The sequence below is a fragment of the Pseudophryne corroboree genome, unplaced genomic scaffold (genome assembly GCF_028390025.1).
Source record: "Pseudophryne corroboree isolate aPseCor3 unplaced genomic scaffold, aPseCor3.hap2 scaffold_1179, whole genome shotgun sequence".
Taxonomy (NCBI): Eukaryota; Metazoa; Chordata; class Amphibia; order Anura; family Myobatrachidae; genus Pseudophryne; species Pseudophryne corroboree.
Genome location: NW_026967804.1, coordinates 1 through 22,560, shown reverse-complemented (window position 1 = coordinate 22,560; position 22,560 = coordinate 1).

Here is a 22,560-nt window from a genome sequence, read left to right as displayed (position 1 = left end):
CCGCCGCCGGCACTAATCAGCGCCATTTTCTCCGCAGAGGCTGCATGAGAAAACGCTGGCTCCCTGTTCTCTCCCCTGCTGAGCTTCACAGACTGGAAAAAAGAGGAGGGGGCACATTGGCGACGCAGTGAGTGGAGATTAACCTTATAAATATATAAAAGCGCTGTCTGGTCATATATTCCAGTGTTTGGGCGCTGGGTGTGTGCTGGCATTCTCTCTCTCTGTCTCCCCTAAGGGCCTGGTTGGGGATTTATCCCCTTATAGGTAACCCCCTGTGTGTGTGGGGTGTCGGTAAGTGTGTCGACATGTCTGAAGCGGTAGGCTTCTCCAAGGAGGAGGTGGAGCAAATGAGTGGTGTGTCCCCATCGCTGGTGCCGACTCAGGATTGGATGAGCATGTGGCATAGGTTAAATGCAAGTGTGACATCTTTACATGAAAGGCTTGATAAGGCTGAATTAAGGGGAACATCAGGGGGTCAATCCTCGGATTGGACCGATTCACAGGGCCTGTCGGGGTCTCAAAAACGTCCCTTAACACGACACTACTACCGACACGGGCTCTGATTCCAGTGTCGACTATGACTAAGTAAAATTGCACCCTAGGGTGACTAAAACCATTCAGTGTATGATTGTGGCTATTAGGGATGTCTTGCATATTGAGGATGAACCCTCGGTCCCCGACACAAGGGTACACATGTTTAAGGAAAAGAAACAGATTATTCATTTTCCCACATCTCATGAATTACATGAATTCTTTATAAAAGCTTGGGAGACTCCGTAGAAGTGGCTGCAGATCCCCAAAAGAATTTATATGGCATACCCCTTCCCTAAACAGGACAGGGAGATTTGGGAATCACCTCCCACTGTGGACAAGTCCCTGGCGTGCTTGTCCAAGAAGGTGGCGCTACCGTCTCCTGACACAGCTGCCCTTAAGGACCCTGCAGATCGCAGGCAAGAAACTACCTTTAAAGTGTATTTATTCTCATATGGGTGCTGTACTACGACCGACGATTGCGTCGGCATGGGTGTGTAGCGCAATTGCAGCTTGGACAGATGAGCTGACAGATAATTTTGAAAATATGGATAAGGATACTATATTCTTAACTCTAGCCCATATTAAAGACGCAGTCTTATTTATGAGGGATGCTCAAAGAGACATTGGATTGCTGGCTTCTAAGGCCAATGCCATGTCGATCTCAGCGAGACGATCCTTACGCCAATGGACGGGTGATGCGGATTCCAAAAAGCATATGGAAGTACTACCCTATAAGGGTGATATATTGTTTGGGGATGGGCTGACGGACCTGGTTTCCACAGCTACAGCAGGTAAATCAAATTTTTTACCATATATTCCCCAACAGCAAAAGAAAATGCCACCCTATCAGATGCAGTCCTTTCGGTCGCACAAGTCCAGAAGAGGTCGGGGATCCTCCTTCCTTGCCAGAGGTAAGGGCAGAGGCAAAAGAGCACCTGCTTCGGCAGGGGCCCAGGAACAAAAGTCCTCCCCGGCTACTCCAAAACCCACAGCATGACGCCGGGACTCCCCTGAGGGAGTCCGCGCCGGTGGGCGCATGTCTTCAACTTTTCAGCCAGGTCTGGGTCAGCTCAGGCCTGAATCCCTGGGTGTTAGAAATAGTTTCCCAGAGTTACAAACTGGAATTCAAAGAGGTGCCCCCGCGCCGATTTTTCAAGTCGGTTCTACCAGTTTCCACGTCGGAACGGGATGTAGTGTTAGCTGCAATTCAAACGCTGTGTATACAGCAAGTGATAATCAGGGTTCCCATGAACCAGCAGGGAAGAGGTTACTACTCAACCCTCTTTGTGGTCTCGAAACCAGAAGGTTCGGTCAGACCTATATTCAATCTGAAATCCCTAAACCTGTACATAAAAAGATTAAAATTCAAAATGGAATCGCTCAGTGCGATAATAGCCAACATGGAGGAGGGGGAGTTTATGGTGTCTCTGGACATAAAGGATGCGTACCTTCATGTCCCCATATATGCCCCCCATCAAGAATTCCTGAGATTTGCTGTACAGGATTGTCATTATCAGTTTCAGACGTTGCCGTTTGGACTTCCACGGCCCGAGGATTTTCACCAAGATAATGGCGGAAATGATGGTGGTCCTGCGCAAGCATGGAGTCACAATTATCCCATACTTGGACGATCTCCTGATAAAAGCGAGATCAAGGGACAAATTGCTGAGCAGTGTGGCGCTCTCTCTGAGAGTTCTCCCAGCAACACGGTTGGATTCTAAATCTACCGAAGTCACAGTTGATTCCGACAACTCGACTACCGTTCCTAGGTGTGATACTGGATACGGAACAAATGAAGGTCTAGCTTCCAATGGAGAAAGCCCAGGACATCCAGAACATGGTCAGAGACCTGCTGAAACCGAAAAGGGTATCTGTTCACCAGTGCACTCGAGTTCTGGGAAAAATGGTGGCGGCCAACAAGGCCATTCCATTCGGAAGGTTCCATGCAAGGACTTTTCAATGGGACCTTCTGGACAAGTGGTCCGGGTCTCATCTACACTTACATCGAAAAATGATTCTGTCACCATGGGCCAGGGTGTCTCTCCTGTGGTGGTTGCAAAGTGCTCATCTACTGGAGGTTCGCAGATTCGAAATTCAGGATTGGATCCTGGTTACCACGGACGCGAGCCTCCGAGGATGGGGAGCAGTCACACAAGGAAGAAATTTTCAGGGACTTTGGTCAGATCAGGAGTCATGTCTACACATCAATGTGTTGGAACTCAGGGCCATATACAACGGCCTTCGACAAGCGGAGAGTCTTCTTCAAAACCTACCGGTTATGATTCCGTCAGACAATCCCACCACAGTGGCTCATGTGAACTGCCAAGGCGGGACAAGAAGCAGAGTCGCGATGGCGGAAGCCACCAGGATTCTTCGCTGGGCGGAAAATCACGTGAGCGCTCTGTCGGCTGTCTTCATTCCGGGAGTGGACAACTGGGAAGCAGATTTCCTCAGCAGACACGATCTCCATCCAGGAGAGTGGGGACTTCATCAAGAAGTCTCTGCAGACATAATACATCTTTGGGGAACTCCTCAATTAGACATGATGGCGTCACGCCTCAACAAAAAACTTCGGAGGTATTGTGCCAGGTCTCGGGACCCTCAGGCAGTAGCAGTAGACGCTCTGTTAACACCGTGGGTGTTCAAATTGGTCTACGTGTTTCCTCCTCTTCCTCTCATCACAAAAGTGTTGAGGATCATAAGACAAAGAAGAGTACAGACGATACTCGTTGTCCCAGACTGGCCACGAATGGCCTGGTACTCAGATCTACAAGAGATGCTCACAGGAGATCCCTGGCCTCTTCTGCTGAGGGAAGACCTGTTGCAACAGGGGCCCTGTCTATTTCAAGACTCACCACGGTTACGTTTGACGGCATGGCGGTTGAACGCCGAATCCTAGCAAAAAAGGGGATTCCGGAAGAGGTCATCCATACTTTAATAAAGGCTAGGAAGGAGGTGACGGTAAAACATTATCACCGTATCTGGCGAAAGTATGTGTCTTGGTGTGAGACCAAGAATGCACCTACGGAAGATTTTCATCTGGGTCATTTTCTCCACATTCTACAAACAGGAGTGGATATGGGCCGGAAATTAGGCTCTGTTAAGGTTCAGATTTCGGCCCTCTCGATTTTCTTTCAGAAGGAATTGGCTTCTCTTCCAGAAGTCCAGATGTTTGTAAAGGGAGTGCTGCACATCCAGCCCCCTTTTGTGCCTCCACCATGGGACCTCAACGTAGTGTTGCAGTTCCTAAAATCACACTGGTTTGAACCGCTAAACAAGGTTGAGTTGAAATTTCTTACTTGGAAGGTGGTCATGTTGTTGGCCTTGGCATCAGCAAGGCGAGTATCAGAATTGGCGGCTTTGTCACACTAAAGCCCCTACTTGATTTTTCATGTGGATCGAGCTGAATTGAGGACACGACCGCAATTTTTGCCTAAGGTGGTTTTTTCATTCCATGTGAATCAACCTATTGTGGTGCCTGTGGCTACAAGTGACCTGGAGGATTCCAGATCCCTGGACGTAGTCAGGGCCTTAAAGATTTATGTAGCCAGGGCGGTTAGTATTAGGAAAACAGAGGCCCTGTTTGTCCTGTATGTGGCCAATAAGATTGGCACACCTGCTTCGAAGCAGACTATTGCTCGCTGGATTTGTGACACGATTCAGCAGGCTCATTCTACGGCTGGATTGCCGGTACCAAATTCGGTTAAGGCCCATTCCACTAGGAAGGTGGGCTCTTCTTGGGCGGCTGCCCGAGGCGTCTCGGCATTACAACTTTGCCGAGCGGCGACTTGGTCGGGGTCAAACACTTTTGCTAAATTCTACAAGTTTGATACCCTGGCTGAGGAGGACCTAGCGTTTGCTCAGTCGGTGCTGCAGAGTCATACGCACTCACGCCCGATTGGATGCTTTGGTATAATCCCCATGGTCCTTACAGAGTCCCTCTAGGATGTAAGAGAAAATAAGATTTTAAACCTACCGGTAAATCTATTTCTTGTCAAAGTCGAAAAATATTGTGATTCACAATGCCTTGTACTAACCCCAATGCACATGCCCGCTGCTCGTGCACCCACTCCCCCGTGCGTACGCATCCCCTCAGGTTGCGTAGGGGACGCTCCTACGTCTCCTGCACATTGAGATGTGTATTTACGGTGGAGTTTGTGAGCGTCTAGCGAGCGACTCGATCGCTACATATTTAACCAATATAATGTGTTTTGTAGATAATATTCCCCTAAATAATGTCTGCGAGTATGTATAGTGTAAATGGTTCGTGGACATGGGGATTCCTCTTTGCATGATACGAAGGGTCAGACAAAGGTTGAACGATGGTGTTTAGTATCAATCTGCAGAGTATTTTATTAGAAACATTCCGGTGTTGGTTAGGAAGAGATTGTTCGCTGCTGCGTATAGTTATGTATAAAAGTAGTTTACAGACATTTACTGTATTTGCAGTTCATTATCCATGCGGCGGGAAGCCTGAGGATACCTCCCACCTGAGCAGTTTGTAATAGTCACAGCCCACCTGTTCGAATCCACCTATGACCTTTTGTTATAATGTACAATGGACAATGAGATTGTAGGGACCATTGTATTGTACTGTAGGGTGTGTATATAAAGGCCACTGTTCCCTGACCGGCCAGTACTCTCTCTCATCAACGATCATCTGCTTGACATCGGAGGTCTGGGTCCGGGTTGCGCATGCGAGTATTCCCACGTATGGTATGTTCTCTGTAGCCACTTTGTTACCTTTTGTGTATGCCATTCATTCTCACTCTGTGTACTTGTGTTTACGATCGTTCGCTATTGTTTATATTTGTTTCATGTTGTTCTGTTTAGTTATTAATGTTAGGTCTGTAGTGTATAAGCTGTAACTGTTTTTCTCTGACGTCCTAGTGGATGCTGGGAACTTTGAAAGGACCATGGGGAATAGCGGCTCCGCAGGAGACTGGGCACAACTAAAAGAAAGCTTTTAGACTACCTGGTGTGCACTGGCTCCTCCCACTATGACCCTCCTCCAAGCCTCAGTTAGATTTTTGTGCCCGGCCGAGCTGGATGCACACTAGGGGCTCTCCTGAGCTCCTAGAAAGATAGTATATTTTAGGTTTTTTATTTTACAGTGAGACCTGCTGGCAACAGGCTCACTGCAACGAGGGACTAAGGGGAGAAGAAGCGAACCTACCTGCTTGCAGCTAGCTTGGGCTTCTTAGGCTACTGGACACCATTAGCTCCAGAGGGATCGACCGCAGGACCCGTCCTTGATGTTCGGTCCCGGAACCGCGCCGCCGTCCTCCTTACAGAGCCAGAAGCAAGAAGAGGTCCGGAAAATCGGCGGCAGAAGACTTCAGTCTTCACCAAGGTAGCCAAAGTAGCCATTGCTCCTCATGCACACCTCACACTCCGGTCACTGGTGGGTGCAGGGCGCTGGGGGGGGCGCCCTGAGCAGCAATAAAAACACCTTGGCTGGCTAAATAATCACAATATATAGCCCCAGAGGCTATATATGTGATAATTACCCCTGCCAGAATCCATAAAAAAGCGGGAGAAAAGTCTGCCGAAAAAGGGGCGGAGCTATCTCCCTCAGCACACTGGCGCCATTTCTCCCTCACAGATCCGCTGGAAGGAAGCTCCCTGGCTCTCCCCTGCAGTCTGCACTACAGAAGGGTAAAAAAGAGAGGGGGGGCACTAAATTTAGGCGCAGTATAAAGATTATAGCAGCTATAGGGGATATAATTCAGTTAGTCCCTGTATTATATAGCGCTCTGGTGTGTGCTGGCATACTCTCTCTCTGTCTTCCCAAAGGGCTTTGTGAGGTCCTGTCCTCTGTTAGAGCATTCCCTGTGTGTGTACGGTGTGTCGGTACGGCTGTGTCGACATGTTTGATGAGGAACATTATGTGGAGGCGGAGCAGTTGCCTATAAATGTGATGTCACCCCCTGCGGGGCAGACACCTGAGTGGATGGACTTATGGAAGGAATTACGTGCAAGTGTAGACTCCTTACATAAAAAATTTGACGATATGCCAAATGCGGGACAGCCGGCTTCTCAGCTCGTGCCTGCCCAGGCGTCTCAAAGGCCATCAGGGGCTCTAAAGCGCCCGCTACCTCAGATGGCAGACACAGATGTCGACACGGATACTGATACCAGTGTCGACGATGAGGAGTCAAATTTAATGTCCACTAGGGCCATTCATTGCATGATTGAGGCAATGAAAGAGGTATTACACATTTCTGATATAAACCCAGGTACCACAAAAAAGGGTATTATGTTTCGGGAGAAAAAACTACCAATAGTTTTTCCCCCATCTGAAGAATTAAATGAAGTGTAAAGAAGCGTGGGCTTCCCCCGATAAAAAATTGGTAATTTCTAAAAAGTTACTGATGGCGTACCCTTTCCCGCCAGAGGATAGGTCACATTGGGAAACACCCCCTAGGGTGGATAAAGCGCTCACACGTTTGTCAAAAAAGGTGGCACTACCATCTCCGGATACGGCCACCCTGAAGGAGCCTGCTGATAGAAAGCAGGAGGCGATCCTGAAGTCTGTATATACACACTCAGGCATTATACTTAGACCAGCTATTGCTTCGGCATGGATGTGCAGCGCTGCAGCTGCGTGGTCAGATTCCCTGTCGGAAAATATTGACACCCTAGACAGGGACACTATTCTGCTAACCATAGAGCATATAGTCTTATACATGAGAGATGCACAGAGGGAGATCTGCCGGCTGGCATCTAAGATAAGTGCATTGTCCATTTCTGCTAGGAGAGGCTTATGGTCTCGGCAGTGGACAGGGGATGCAGATTCGAAAAGGCACATAGAAGTTTTTCCTTATAAGGGTGAGAAGTTATTCGGGGATGGTCTCTCAGACCTAGTTTCCACAGCAACAGCTGGGAAGTCAGCTTTTTTGCCCCATGTTCCCTCACAGCCTAAGAAAGCGCCGTTTTATCAGGTACAGTCCTTTCGACCCCAGAAAAACTGGCGGGGAAAAGGCGGGTAGGGGAAAAAGGCTGCAACAAACAGCAGGTTCCCAGGAACAAAAGTCCTCCCCCGCTTCTACCAAGTCCGCCGCATGACGGTGGGGCTTCACAGGCGGAGCCAGGTACGGTGGGGGGCCGCCTCAAAAATTTCAGCGATCAGTGGGCTCGCTCACAGGTGGATCCCTGGATCCTCCAAGTAGTATCTCAGGGGTACAAGCTGGAATTCGAGGCGCCTCCCCCCTGCCGTTTCCACAAATCTGCCTTGCCGATTACTCCCTCAGGCAGGGAGGCTGTGCTAGCGGCAATTCACAAGCTGTATTCCCAGCAGGTGATAGTCAAGGTGCCCCTACTTCAACAAGGACGGGGTTACTATTCCACACTGTTTGTGGTACCGAAACCGGACGGTTCGGTGAGACCCATTTTAAATTTGAAATCCTTGAACACATACATAAAAAAAATCAAGTTCAAGATGGAATCGCTCAGGGCGGTTATTGCAAGCCTGGACGTGGGGGATTACATGGTATCTCTGGACATCAAGGATGCTTACCTGCATGTCCGCATTTACCATCCTCCACCAGGAGTACCTCAGATTTGTGGTACAGGATTGCCATTACCAATTCCAGACGCTGCCGTTTGGACTGTCCACGGCACCGAGGGTGTTTACCAAGGTAATGGCAGAAATGATGATACTCCTTCGAAAAAAGGGAGTTTTAATTATCCCGTACTTGGACGATCTCCTTATAAAGGCGAGGTCCAAGGAGCAGTTGTTGGTCAGGGTAGCACTACCTCGGGAAGTGCTATAACAGCACGGATGGATTCTAAACATTCCAAAGTCACAGCTGGTTCCTACCACACGCCTACTGTTCTTGGGGATGGTTCTGGACACAGAACAGAAAAAAGTGTTTCTCCCGATGGAGAAGGCCAAGGAGCTGTCATCTCTAGTCAAAGACCTCCTGAAACCAAAACAGGTATCGGTGCATCACTGCACACGAGTCCTGGGAAAAATGGTAGCTTCCTACGAAGCAATTCCATTCGGCAGGTTCCATGCAAGAACCTTTCAGTGGGACCTCTTGGACCAGTGATCAGGATCGCATCTTCAGATGCATCGGCTGATAACCCTGTCTCCAAGGACTAGGGTATCTCTGCTGTGGTGGCTGCAGACGGCTCATCTTATAGAGGGCCGCAGATTCGGCATACAGGACTGGGTCCTGGTGACCACGGATGCCAGCCTACGAGGCCGGGGGCCAGTCACACAGGGAAGAAATTTCCAAGGACTTTGGTCAAGTCAGGAGTAGTCCCTACACATAAATATTCTGGAACTGAGGGCCATTTATAATGCCCTAAGTCAGGCAAGGCCCCTGCTTCAAAACCAGCCGGTTCTGTTCCAATCAGACAACATCACGGCAGTCGCCCATGTAAGCCGACAGGGCGGCACAAGAAGCAGGATGGCGATGGCAGAAGCCACAAAGATTCTCAGATGGGCGGAAAATCACGTCTTAGCACTGTCAGCAGTGTTCATTCTGGGAGTGGACAAATGGGAAGCAGACTTTCTCAGCAGACACGACCTACACCCGGAAGAGTGGGGACTTCATCCAGAAGTCTTCCAACTGATGGTAAACCGTTGGGAAAGGCCACAGGTGGACATGATGGCGTCTCGCCTAAACAAAAAACTAGAGAGATATTGCGCAAGGTCAAGGAACCCTCAGGCGATAGCTGTGGACGCCCTAGTGACACCGTGGGTGTACCAGTCGGTTTATGTGTTCCCTCCTTTGCCTCATACCAAAATAAGAAGACGAGGAGTAAGAACGATACTCGTGGTTCCGGATTGGCCAAGAAGAGCTTGGTACCCAGAACTTCAAGAAATGATATCAGAGGACCCATGGCCTCTACCGCTCAGACAGGATCTGCTACAGCAGGGGCCCTGTCTGTTCCAAGACTTACCGCGGCTGCGTTTGACGGCATGGCGGTTGAATACCGGATCCTAAAGGAAAAGGGCATTCCGGATGAAGTCATTCCTACGCTGATAAAAGCCAGGAAAGAAGTAACTGCAAACCATTATCACCGTATTTGGCGAAAATATGTTGCGTGGTGTAAGGCCAGGAAGGCCCCAACAGAGGAATTTCACCTGGGTCGATTTCTGCACTTCCTAAGTAAGCTAAGCAGATCCAAAGCCCCTTCTATACCTACTGGGAACATCCCTGCCAGAACCGCGGAATCGGGGAGCACCTCCCGGAGCTCCCGCGGATTGCGGCCTGCAGGCACCCATTAGACCGGGGCCTCAATTTACACCTCAACCCGGAAGGCCTTCCGGGACCGGAGTGGCTGTGCCGCGGATCGCCCCACTGTCTCTGAGAGACGGAACAGACGCTGGAACTGACCTGAGGTGGACACTGAAGAGCGGCGGCTGTGCTCGCGATCCGGCCGGCCAGGGCCGTCGGCGGTGGACCGGAACTGTGCAGCGCCCGGCAGACATACGGGAGGAGAGCCTCGCTCCTGGCTTGGAGCTTAGACCCGCACTCACCTTGACGACGCACGCTGCCCGCGGACCTCCGGAGGCGGATCGCACACATCGTGCAGAATTACACCACCGGGCAGGGGGTCAGCGTGTCGGAGCTGCTTCTCTGGGAAGCTCACCCCGGTAAGATTGTGCAAGAGCGTTGCTTCAGCACCCTAGTACCCACACGGGTCTGGGACTCGGGGTCGACAGCACAAAGGTCGACACAAATTGGTCGACACGCATTAGGTCGACAGGGTCAAAGGGTCGATAGGGTCAAAAGGTCGACAAGAACAAGGTCGACATGGAAAAAGGTCGACATGAGTTTTTTATGTTTTTTTGGTGTCGTTTTCTTCGTAGAGTGACCGGGAACCCGAATTAGTGCACCGCGTCCCCTCGCATGGCTCGCTTTGCTCGCCATGCTTCGGGCATGGTGCCTTCGCTCGGCACACTTTACCGTTCCAATCGTAGTCCACGTGGATCGTTAAGTATGAAAAGGTTCAAAAAAAGAAAAAAATCGCGAAAAACTCATGTCGACCTTTTCCATGTCGACCTTGTTCCTGTCGACCTTTTGACCATGTCGACCCTTTGACCCTGTCGACCTAATGTGTGTCGACCAATTGGCGGCGACCTAAAGTGTGTCGACCTTTGTGCTGTCGACCTGGAGTCCGGATACCTACCCACACATAGCTACTGGCCCCAGCGGACCCTGGTGACTCACGGGCTCCTAAATATAAAACGTATTTACGGGACTGCAATACTTCACCCAGCTCCGGGTGCTGTTAATCAACCCCCAGCTGCTTCCGACTAGAGCCGGCCATCTTGTTGACATAACCTATACCTCCCCTCGAGAGGCCGCTGCACTCATAAGTCGCAACTCCACGCATAAATATGTGAAACCTCAGATAGTTGCTCGGCTGATGTGACTGCTGGCCTGATGTTTCCTTAGAGCCATGTGGGGGGGCTACTGCACGGCGACGGCCCAAATAATTCTACATCACCTGGGATAAGTAAATGTGACACATCATACCACCTTTCTTTCTAATCCGATGTCATGGTGAGAGGCAAGAAGAAAAATAAGGCGAAGACCAGGCCAGATGAGACTCCAAACTCGACAGCCCGCCGTTCCTCAGATCTACGTCAATTCTTGACTACACCCATAACAAGCCCGACCTCTACCCACGCCCTCCCGGACTCTCCAATCATTAATACGCAAACGGAAGTCATGTCGACTCCTTCGACCCCACAACCGCCATTGTCCGCATCCTTGACAACTGATATTGGTGAGATACTTTCACATGTTAAGTCACTTCCTACGAAACAGGATTTCTCAGCTTTAGAGACCCGTTTACGGTCTACCATCAAACGGGAAGTGACCGCGCTGCAACAAGATATGTCGCAGATAGCAACCCGTGTCGATGTCTTGGAACGCCATGAGACAGCTAGCTTATCCTCTTTAATTGGTTTTCAGGAGGTGATTTCCCAACAGAGGAGAGATATAGCCTTCCTTAAGTCAAGAGTCGAAGATATGGATAATCGTGGGAGGCGGAAAAATATCAGGGTTAGGGGGCTCTCGGAAAGTATCCAACAGGCTGATCTGGCGAATGCGCTGACAAAGATATTTGGAGAGCTTATCGACTTGGATTTGAGTGAGGACATTATGATTGACAGAGCGCACCGGGCTCTCCGACCTCGGGGTATACCATCGGACAGGCCCAGAGATGTGATTTGTAGGCTCCATTACTATGCGCAAAAGGAAGAGATAATGAGAAAGGCCCGTCAACTGGATAACATAGATTTCCAAGGCGATAAGGTTCAGTTGTTCCCAGACCTGGCGTGGTCAACACTACAACAACGCAGAACCCTGAAACCCCTTACAGATTCCCTTCGGAAACTTCAGCTAAAGTACAGATGGGGTTTCCCTTTTTCTCTTCAGGTCTCCCACAATGGCAAGATAGCAATGCTCTCCAAACCACCTGATCTACCGGCCTTTTTCGCAACTCTGGGCGTCCCACCAATCCAATTACCTGAGTGGGACTCTTACCATCACCAGCCCACTATACCAATCATGACTCCTCCAGATGACGCGTGGCAACAAGTACGATCCCAGCGTGGACGGGAGACTCCGCCTACAAGTTCACGTTCTTCAAAGCCTCCATGAGTAGGACACCTTACCTGCATTGAGATGATAGTTCCTATATCTACTGACACATCTGTCGTTCTTTAAATACGTGATATACCATGTTTCTTAAATGTGCGGCCTGAAATGTTTAATGTTTAAAGTTCCTTCAGTTAGGTGGTTTCTTTCTTTTCACCATTGCTACTGCAATGGAAACGTGTTCAGATTACTTCTTATAGGTTCTTTGTCACGTTTTCTCGCAACATTTAGCTATCACGGTTTAGTGTTTTGAATGATGCTTGTAATTTTCCCTAGGTGATTATTATTATTGTCTATTCGTATTTGTGTTTCTCTTTTTTTCTTCCTTAAAGAATACATTTGTGATTCAAGGGCGGTCGCTGCCCTTGGCCCCCCCGTAAGACCCCCACCATGCTGCATCCCCTTTTCTCCAGGGTTGGGAGTCGGCGGTCTACCGCTTCCACCCCATTTGCAGCATTTTTCATTTTCATGATGTTACTCACAAAGTTTAATACTAATGCATCTCGCAATGTATCTTTCCACATTGCTTCTCTTTTCTCCACTTTTCACGGTTTCCAAACTAACAAACGTTCTTAATACCCTTACCTATTCCCTCTGTATCCCTGTGGTAGGAAGGTTTTATTGTCAATGTGATACAACTTCAATCACAATGGGTCCAGACACAATACGGGTAACTACCCTTAATGTAAAGGGCCTGAATATTCCTGAAAAAAGATCTAAACTCCTTAAGTGGCTCAGAGACGAGAGATTGGATGTTGCCCTGCTGCAAGAAACACACTTTAGGATTGGTTGCGTCCCATCACTTAAAAGTCACTATTACCCCCATGTTTTCATGGCTAACAATCCCAATGGGAAGACGTTGGGTGTAGCTATTCTCTTGGCCCGTCACTTACCTGTCCTAAATGTTTCCTCCCATAGACTGGTAGAAGGTAGGGGTTTGTTGGTTAAGTGTGAAATTCATGGCCAACGCTTTTCCTTTTTAAATGTTTACGCTCCCAACTCTAAACAAACCTCTTTCTTGACTTCGGTGTTGGAAACTGCTGAGCCTCTTCTTGAGGCAGTGGTGGTGATGGGAGGAGATTTAAATTGGATGCTTGATCCCCTTTATGACACCTCTAGGAAGATTGCCCTCCGACCAGAGAAGGAGTATAGGAGAGTGCGACGTGCCCTGCTCGACCACCAGCTGATTGACTCATGGAGACTGACACATCCCTCTGAGGTAGATTTTTCTTTTTATTCACATCCCCATCAAACATATTCCAGAATCGACTATCTATTTCTAAGTCATCGCCACCTACATTTGATTTCAGAATCCTCGATAGGACAAATTGTCTGGTCAGACCATGCCCCGGTTAATCTTACTATTCGTCTCCCATCATATATGAGACGTCAATGGTTATGGCATTTTAATGATACTCTGTTGCAAGACGTAGTATGTCGTTCGCAACTGGAATTGGCCCTAGACTCCTATATTGACACTAACGACATGGAGGATATCTCTAAAATCTCAGTATGGGAGGCACACAAATGTGTCCTGCGGGGGGGGGTGTATCCAACTAGGCTCAGTACGTAAAAAACAGAGGGAAAAACTTCGAGAGGACTTGCTATCCAAGATAAAATCTCTAGAACTCCTTCATAAAAAATCTCAAACTCCCCAACACTACTATGACCTTGAGGTCGCCCGAGCCGACTTGAATAAATTGCTCTCTGACAGGGTTAAATTTTCCTATAGGAAGTGCCGCAGCAGATATTACCAATGGGGCAATAAACCGGGGAAATTGTTAGCTAAGGCCCTCCGCGAGCAACGTGCACTCACCTTTATTCACCTAATTAAGGATAACAAGGGTCGCCCCCAACATGAGACTATTAAAATTGCTAAAGCCTTTCAGGAATACTATTCCACATTATATAACCTTTCGGGGCCATCTGGGCGGGCAGATAAGATATCCCATCAGGCAGCCATATCTTCTTATTTGAGATCCCTAGACTTCCCGACATTGTCCAAGGCAGATGCCGATGACCTGGACGTGCCCTTTTCGGCAGAGGAGGTCATGAAAGCTATTGATTCCTCGCCCAATGGTAAAAGCCCAGGCCCAGATGGATTTACTATTGCCTATTACAAGGCTTTCAGGGAGAGGCTAGCGCCTCTCCTTGTGAGAGCCTTCAACACTATCTCTGATACGTCCCATTTCTCCTCTCAGTCCCTCGAAGCACACATTACAGTGCTACCCAAAGAGGGCAAAGATCCCAGTCTTTGTGCTAGTTACCGACCGATTTCGCTGCTGAATATTGATATAAAACTTTTTGCTAAATTAGTAGCTAACCGTCTTAAGCATCTGTTGCCGGCGTTGATTCACGGAGACCAGACGGGTTTTGTTTTGGGCCGTGAAGCCAGGGATAACACATCCAAGGTACTAAATATGATACACTACGCTAACCAGTCCGCTTCCCCCTCGATCCTGTTATCCACTGATGCAGAAAAGGCATTTGATAGGGTGGGCTGGGATTTTTTGTTTGGTATTTTGAAACACCTGGGGCTGGGCAACGCATGTCTTCATAGGATCCTATCACTATACACTACCCCGTCTGCTAGAATAAAGATCAATGGCTCCTTATCAGATTCCTTCACTATCTCGAATGGCACAAGATAGGGCTGTCCACTATCCCCATTACTTTTTGTTCTGTGCATGGAAGCTTTAGCTAGAAGTATACGGGCAAACCAAAATATTTCTGGTCTGCTGGTGAGAGGGAGGGAATATAAATTGGCCCTCTATGCAGATGATTTATTAGCTTTGATTTCGAACCCGGTTACCTCGCTCCCTAACCTGATGATGGAATTTGATAGGTTCGGAGCCCTTTCTAATTTCAAGATTAATTACTCCAAATCTATAGCACTAAATTTGACTACCTCCCCTACTGTGGTAACGGGCTTGAAGTGCTCGTTCCCCTTCACTTGGCATGACCATAAGTTGAAATACTTAGGGGTTATATTATCTAATGACATGTCCAAATGTTTTTCCCTAAATTTTGACCCCTTGTTGAAAAAACTCTGCATAGATTTTCAAAAATGGAGGAAATTGCGACTATCCTGGTTTGGTAGAATTTAACGTAGTTAAAATGAATGCCTTACCTAGGATATTGTTTTTCCTCCAAACCCTCCCCATATACATTCCCCCCCCCCCAATGGTTTAGGGACATCCAAGGTCTTATTCGAGCTTTTGTCTGGGGTAGCAATACACCTAGATTTAAGCACGATATATTATTTCGGAGAAAACATCAGGGAGGACAACAACTTCCACACATCCCCAGTTATTATCATGCAATACACCTGAATAGAGTCCTGGAATGGACACGGGCAAAAGACTGTAGACAATGGGTGCTCCTAGAGGAAGGCTGCCTCCCACACTATACAGAAATCACGCCATGGCTACCAGTCCTCCCAAAGGTGTCCCATCCCACAGTATCCCCCACACTTAAAGTGTGGAGCTCACTTAGGTTGAGAGGTCACATATCTTCCAAATGGTCACCATTGACTTCTTTCATCTCTAATTCTGAGTTTACTCCGGGTCTCCAAGGAACGGCCTTCGCCTCATGGGCAGAGAAGGGGCTTTTCAGGGTCGGTCAGCTGGTGAGTTCGAGTAGGGTACGTTCGTTTTCAGATATTCAATCCCTCTGGACAATAACGAAATCTGATTTTTGGAAATTTCTCCAGGTTCATCACTTTGTAAGATCCTCCAAACATCTCTCTGATATGACCAGAGAACTCGCCGCTTTTGAAAAGATGTGCGTTTCCCCTCAAGCTCCCACACACACCATTTCCCAGATTTATGTGATCATTATAGAGGACCTCTTTCCTCAACCCCCTACTTTCATGAGTGCCTGGGAGAAAGTAATGCCGATGCTGGCTTCACAATCTAATTGGGAATTGATATTTCGCAACACCCAGGCAAGTGCGCTATGTTTGTCGACAATGGAAACTCTTTATAAACTGATTTATAGGTGGTACAGGACTCCTTTGGCGCTTAATAAGATGTTTCCGACCCTTTCAGGCCTTTGCTGGCGATGTAGAGGAGCCCCAGGAAGCTTTCTGCATATATGGTGGGAATGTCCTCTCATAATGCACTTTTGGAGGGAAGTTTTTAAATGCTCAGAATTGATACTAGGAGGTACCGTTCCCAGAGACCCGGAGTTTTGGCTCCTCAACCTCACTCCCAGAGGTTCATATTCCTATAAGGGTTCACTATTACGCCATCTTAATAATGCAGCCAAAGCCGTCATACCAATCCTATGGAGATCATCCTCATCTTCTTCAATTAAACAATGGTTCAATAAGATTGATTATTTTCTAGACATGGAGGATCTAGTTTCCTTCTCATTGGGAAGATCAGTAGACTTCACAGCCACTTGGTTCCCATGGTATGAGTTTAAGGAATCATCCGTATATAGGACATACATATCAACCTAAACTATATACTTAAAGGAGTGATCCCGAAATCCTCCCGTCTCATCTCTCATCTCAGGCCCCTAGACGATTACGCTCCTTGCCTTTCTTATTCTAGGACTCATTTATGTTTTTTACGTTTTTAAACAATTACCTCTATTCTAAACATACGACTTGCTACCTTCCTTCCCCCTCCCCCCCTCTCTCTCCACCTCTTCCTTCTTTTCCCCCCCTTTTTTTTTCTTACATTAACCTCTTATGCTACGCTGTTTTACCATATGGTTATTTCTATGTTTGTTTGAGACTAAAAATAGACAATGTTTTCATGTATGTTAGAGGACTTAATTGTGATTGATTGCTGTTTGATTGGCAAGGATTTTGTCTTCTAAGGTCATTCTTTTGTTGTTTAACCTGTATAACCATTGTCGCAATAAAAAACAGTTTACGTAAAAAAAAAAAAGAGAGGGGGGGCACTAAATTTAGGCGCAGTATACATAATGTAAGCAGCTATAAGGGAAAAAACACTCAGTTATAGTGGGATCCCTATGTTATATAGCACTCTGGTGTGTGCTGGCATACTATCTCTCTGTCTCCCCAAATTCTTTGTGGGGTCCTGTCCTCAGTCAGAGCATTCCCTGTGTGTGTGCGGTGTGTCGATACGGCTGTGTCGACATGTTTGATGAGGAGGCTTATGTGGAGGCGGAGCAGATGCCGATAAATGTGATGTCACCCCCTGCGGGGCCGACACCTGAGTGGATGGACTTGTGGAAGGAATTACGTGAAAGTGTTAACTCCTTACATAAAAGGTTTGACGACATACCAAATATGGGACAGCCGGCTTCTCAGCTCGTGCCTGCCCAGCCGTCTCAAAGGCCATCAGGGGCTCTGAAACGCCCGCTACCTCAGATGGCAGACACAGATGTCGACACGGATACTGATACCAGTGTCGACGATGAGGAGACAAATGTAATGTCCAATAGGGCCACTCGTTACATGATTGAGGCAATGAAAAATGTGTTGCACATTTCTGATCTTACCCCGGGTACCACAAAAAGGGGTATTATGTTTGGGGAGAAAAAACTACCAGTAGTTTTTCCCCCAGCTGAGTAATTAAATGAAGTGTGTGAAGAAGCATGGGCTTCCCCCGATAAGAAACTGGTAATTTCTAAAAGGTTACTAATGACGTACCCTTTCCCGCCAGAGGATAGGTCACGTTGGGAAACACCCCCTAGGGTGGATAAAGCGCTCACACGCTTGTCAAAAAAGGTGGTATTACCGTCTCCGGATACGGCCGCCCTAAAGGAACCTGCTGATAGAAAGCAGGAGGCTATCCTGAAGTTTGTGTATACACACTCAGGCATTATACTGAGACCAGCTATTGCTTCAGCATGGATGTGCAGTGCTGCAGCTGCATGGTCAGATTCCCTGTCGGGAAATATTGATACCCTAGACAGGGACACTATATTGCTAACCATAGAGCATATTAAAGACGCAGTCTTATACATGAGAGATGCACAGAGGGATATTTGCCGGCTGGCATCTAAAATAAGTGCAATGTCCATTTCTGCCAGGAGAGGGTTATGGACTCGGCAGTGGACAGGGGATGCAGATTCTAAAAGGCACATGGAAGTTTTGCCTTATAAGGGTGAGGAGTTGTTCGGGGATGGTCTCTCAGACCTCGTTTCCACAGCAACAGCTGGGAAGTCAACGTTTTTGCTCCATGTTCCCTCACAGCCAAAGAAAGCACCGTATTATCAGGTACAGAAAAGGTGCGTCCTTTCTGCCCAGAGGCAGAGGTAGGGGAAAAAAGCTGCAGCATACAGCCAGTTCCCAGGAGCAAAAGTCCTCCCCCGCTTCCTCCAAGTCCACCGCATGACGGTGGGGCTCCACAGGCGGAGCCAGGTACGGTGGGGGGCCGACTCAAAAATTTCAGCGATCTGCGGGCTCGCTCACAGGTGGTTCCCCCCCGCCGTTTCCTCAAATCTGCCTTGCCGACAACTCCCTCAGGCAGGGAGGCTGTGCTAGAGGCAATTCACAAGCTGTATTCTCAGCAGGTGATAATCAAGGTACCCCTACTTCAACAAGGATGGGGTTACTATTCCACACTGTTTGTGGTACCGAAACCGGACGGTTCGGGGTGAGACCCATTTTAAATTTAAAATCCTTGGGCACATATATAAAAAAATTCAAGTTCAAGATGGAATCGCTCAGGGCGGTTATTGCAAGCCTGGATGTGGGGGATTACATGGTATCTCTGGACATCAAGGATGCTTACCTGCATGTCCCCATTTACCATCCTCACCAGGAGTACCTCAGATTTGTGGTACAGGACTGTCATTACCAATTCCAGACGCTGCCGTTCGGTCTCTCCACAGCACCGAGGGTATTTACCAAGGTAATGGCCGAAATTATGATACTCCTTCGAAAAAAGGGAGTTTTAATTATCCCGTACTTGGACGATCTCCTGATAAATCGAGGTCCAAGGTGCAGTTGTTGGTCGGGGTAGCACTACCTCGGGAAGTGCTACAACAGCACGGTTGGATTCTAAACATTCCAAAGTCACAGCTGGTTCCTACCACACGCCTACTGTTCTTGGGGATAGTTCTGGACACAGACCAGAAAAAAGTGTTTCTCCCGGAGGAGAAAGCCAAGGAGCTGTCATCTCTAGTCAGAGGCCTCCTAAAACCAAAACAGGTGTCGGTGCATCACTGCACGCGAGTCCTGGGAAAAATGGTAGCTTCATACGAAGCAATTCCATTCGGCAGGTTCCATGCAAGAACGTTTCAGTGGGACCTGTTGGACAAGTGGTCCGGATCGCATCTTCAGATGCATCGGCTGATAACCCTGTCTCCGAGGACCAGGGTGTCTCTATTATGTTGGCTGCGGAGTGCTCATCTTCAAGAGGGCCGCAGATTCGGCATACAGGACTGGGTCCTGGTGACCACGGATGCCAGCCTTCGAGGCTGGGGGGCAGTCACACAGGGAAGAAACTTCCAGGGACTATGGTCAAACCAGGAGATCTCCCTACACATAAATGTTCTGGAGCTGAGGGCCATTTGCAATGCCCTAAGTCAAGCAAGACCACTGCTTCAAAACCAGCCGGTACTGATTCAGTCAGACAACATCACGGCGGTCACCCATGTAAACCGACAGGGCGGCACAAGAAGCAGGATGGCGATGGCAGAAGCCACAAAGATTCTCAGATGAGCGGAAAATCACGTGTTAGCACTGTCAGCAGTGTTCATTCCGGGAGTGGACAACTGGGAAGCAGACTTCCTCAGCAGGCACGACCTCCACCCGGGAGAGTGGGGACTTCATCCAGAAGTTTTCCAAATGATTGTAAACCGTTGGGAAAGGCCACAGGTAGACATGATGGCGTCCCGCCTAAACAAAAAGCTAAAAAGATATTGCGCCAGGTCAAGGGACCCTCAGGCGATAGCTGTGGACGCTCTAGTGACACCGTGAGTGTACCAGTCGGTTTATGTGTTCCCTCCTCTACCTCTCATACCCAGGGTACTGAGAATAATAAGAAGACGAGGAGTAAGGACTATACTTGTGGTTCCGGATTGGCCAAGAAGAGCTTGGTATCCGAAACTTCAAGAAATGATCTCAGAGGACCCATGGCCTCTGCCGCTCAGACAGGACCTGCTGCAGCAGGGGCCCTGTCTGTTCCAAGACTTACCGCGTCTGCGTTTGACGGCATGGCGGTTGAACACCGGATCCTAAAAGAAAAGGGCATTACGGAGGAAGTCATTCCTACGCTGATTAAAGCCAGGAAAGATGTCACTGCAAAACATTATCACCGCATATGGTGGAAATATGTTGCTTGGTGTGAGGCCAGGAAGTCCCCAACAGAGGAATTTCAGCTGGGTCGATTTCTGCACTTTCTACAGTCAGGAGTGACTATGGGCCTAAAATGGGTTTCATTAAGGTCCAGATCTCGGCTCTGTCGATTTTCTTTCAGAAAGAACTGGCTTCACTGCCTGAAGTTCAGTCATTTGTTAAAGGAGTGCTGCGTATTCAGCCCCCTTTTGTGCCTCCAGTGGCACCTTGGGATCTCAACGTGGTGTTGGGTTTCCTAAAGTCACATTGGTTTGAGCCACTAAAAACCGTGGATTTGAAATATCTCACGTGGAAAGTGGTCATGCTGTTGGCCTTGGCTTCGGCCAGGCGTGTGTCAGAATTGGCGGCTTTGTCATGTAGAAGCCCTTATCTGATTTTCCATATGGATAGGGCAGAATTGAGGACTCGTCCTCAGTTTCTCCCTAAGGTGATATCTGCTTTTCATTTGAACCAACCTAATGTGGTGCCTGCGGCTACTAGGGACTTGGAGTATTCCAAGTTACTGGACGTAGTCAGGGCCTTGAAAATCTATGTTTCCAGGACGGCTGGAGTCAGGAAAACTGACTCGCTGTTTATTTTGTATGCACCCAACAAGCTGGGTACTCCTGCTTCAAAACAGACTATTGCTCGCTGGATCTGTAGCACAATTCAGCTTGCGCATTCTGCGGCTGGACTGCCGCAACCTAAATCTGTAAAAGCCCATTCCACGAGGAAGGTGGGCTCTTCTTGGGCGGCTGCCCGAGGGGTCTCGGCTTTACAACTTTGCCGAGCTGCTACTTGGTCAGGGTCTAACACTTTTGCAAAATTCTACAAATTTGATACCCTGGCTAAGGAGGACCTTGAGTTCTCTCATTCGGTGCTGTAGTGTCATCCGCACTCTCCCGCCCGTTTGGGAGCTTTGGTATAATCATGGTCCTTACGAAGTCCCAGCATCCACTTAGGACGTCAGAGAAAATAAGATTTTACTCACCGGTAAATCTATTTCTCGTAGTCCGTAGTGGATGCTGGGCGCCCATCCCAAGTGCGGATTGTCTGCAATACTTGTATATAGTTATTGTTAACTAAAGGGTTATTGTTGAGCCATCTGTTACGAGGCTCCGTTAATATTTCATACTGTTAACTGGGTATAATATAACGAATTATACGGTGTGATTGGTGTGGCTGGTATGAGTCTTACCCGGGATTCAAAATCCTTCCTTATTGTGTCAGCTCTTCAGGGCACAGTATCCTAACTGAGGTCTGGAGGAGGGTCATAGTGGAAGGAGCCAGTGCACACCAGGTAGTCCTAAAGCTTTCTTTAGATGTGCCCAGTCTCCTGCGGAGCCGCTATACCCCATGGTCCTTACGGAGTCCCAGCATCCACTACGGACTACGAGAAATAGATTTATCGGTGAGTAAAATCTTATATTTATTACTTTATTCAGCTCTTTATACACTTAACTTTGTGTTTAATATTTCAACGATTTATCTTACATACTTTACTGTACTTAATAAAGGTTATATATTATTTATTAGTGCGCAAACAGGACAGCACTTTCTCTTCTTTGGTGTTTTTTTATAGCAATGTCCATGTCACCTCTAATAATCCCACATGAGCGCCCGTGTCACCTCTAGTAATCCCACATGAGCGCCCGTGTCACCTCTAGTAATCCCACATGAGCGCCCACGTCACCTCCTAGTAATCCCACATGAGCGCCCACGTCACCTCTAGCAATCCCACATGAGCGCCCACGTCACCTCTAGTAATCCCACATGAGCGCCCATGTCACCTCTAGTAATCCCAAATGAGCGTCCATGTCACCTCTAATAATCCCCCATGAGCGTCCATGTCACCTCCTAGTAATCCCCCAAGAGCATCCATGTCACCTCTAGTAATCCCACATGAGCGCCCGTGTCACCTCTAGTAATCCCACATGAGCGTCCGTGTCACCTCTAGTAATCCCACATGAGCGTCCATGTCACCTACTAGTAATCCCACATGAGCGTCCATGTCACTTCTAATAATCCCCTATGAGCGTCCATGTCACCTCTAGTAATCCCACGAGCGTCCGTGTCACCTCTAGTAATCCCACATGAGTGCCTGTGTCACCTCTAGTAATCCCACATGAGCGCCCATGT